Below are 1,696 nucleotides of genomic sequence, written 5' to 3'. Positions count from 1 at the left end.
TCCCGGGACTGCCAGCTTCGACCATGCCCAGCTCCCATCCCTGGCTCCACCCCTACTTCCTGCTATCACTCGCCAGGGTGGCAAAGGCGCCCGATTCTCCGATCATGGCCTTTGCCCTGCCCCCCGGCTCTTAGCTCCCCCCTGGGTTTCTTATCACTGTCAGTGGCAGGGGGATTTTTCCTGCTTTCCCTTTTGCCTCCCTGCATTGTGCCTAAATATGCAAATTAACCGCCATCTTGTTGGCAGTTAACTGCCAATCTTAGTTGGCAGTTAACTGCCAATCTTAGTTGGCAGTTCATTTGCATAGCGCTCTGATTAGCCAATGAAAAGGGTAGCATCGTACGCCAATTACCATTTTTCTCTTTTATTAGTGTAGATAAGCAGCTGGCTTATGGTAGGCTGCAAAACAGATTTTTGTGGATGACCTGCTGCTCTCCCATACTGCCAGCAATATTGGAATAAATGATCATAATGACTCAACCCTGACTCTGCTTAATTGGCTTGAGTAGTGACAGGCAGCACGGACCCATTGTTTGACTGGTTACAATATTTTAATCTGGATCTTAAAACACATAGGTAAAATTCTCCAGATGGGAATGGAGAGAGGAGTGTGGAAGGAAAGCAGAGAGGAGGTGTGTAAGTAGTAAGGGAACAGATCTGAAGGGTGAGTTGGAGAATCTTAAATTTTAGGCCAAAAAAATCAAAGATTCGTATGCTTAGTTTGTTGTCTTTAACACAAAGATGTGATATGATGAGAACTGTACGTTAAGAAATTATTCTGGTATATGTAAATAAATGAGACTAGCAGCAGGGAAGGGGTCAGAAGGCTGCCACATCAGACAAGAGACCATGAGGACGTGGAGGGGAGTAAGGTAAGAGAGAATGGAAAGAAGGGGAATAAGGGACATTCTGGAGATAGGCTGAAGAGAAGGGAATGACTGGAAGTAGAGGGAGAAGTGTGAGAGATGGAGGTAAGAGCATAAAATGGGGTGAAAGATAATCTCTTCAATAAATAGTGTCAGGGACCTGACTGGTTTGGCTCAGTGGATAGAGCGTCATCGGCCTGTGAACTGAAGGGTCCAGGTTCGATTCTGGTCAAGGGCACATGCCTGGGTTGTGGGCTCGATCCCCAGTGTGGGGGGTGTGCAGGAGGTAGCCAATCAATGATTCTCTCTCATCACTGATGTTTCTATCTCTCTCTCCCCTTTTCTCTCTGAAATTGAAATCAATAAAGAAATATATTTTTTTAAAAAAAGAAAATAAATTGTTTCACTGGAAAAGTATGCGTTGTCTACATACAGCATACAGTGCCCAGTTATCTGATTCTAGTCCTTCATTGTCTTTGAACTATTTTTACAACTTTGAAAGTTTAGATGGTAACTGATAAACATGCCGACTTTCTGTCTGGTAGGGATTCCCTTCCCCCTTTCACCCCCAATCCCCGTGAAAAAACCTGTTTACACATGCAAAAACCATGCATGCATTCAAGTGAACATTCCTTTATTTCATATCAGTTTGTGCTTTTTTGACTTTCCCTTTGAATAATATGAGGACATGGAACAAGTTAAATAACATTTTCAAAATCTGTTCATTCCTATGTCTGTATGAGAGCCATGATTGTACCTTTTCTGAGAATTATCTTTTGAGAACATAAATCCGGTCATTTCACTCCCCAGTGTTGCAAGCTTCCCATTTG

This window comes from Myotis davidii, unplaced genomic scaffold (assembly GCF_000327345.1).
Source record: "Myotis davidii unplaced genomic scaffold, ASM32734v1 scaffold1377, whole genome shotgun sequence".
NCBI classification, from domain to species: Eukaryota; Metazoa; Chordata; class Mammalia; order Chiroptera; family Vespertilionidae; genus Myotis; species Myotis davidii.
The sequence above is the reverse complement of the archived record's forward strand: the minus strand, read 5'-3'. Positions refer to the sequence as shown.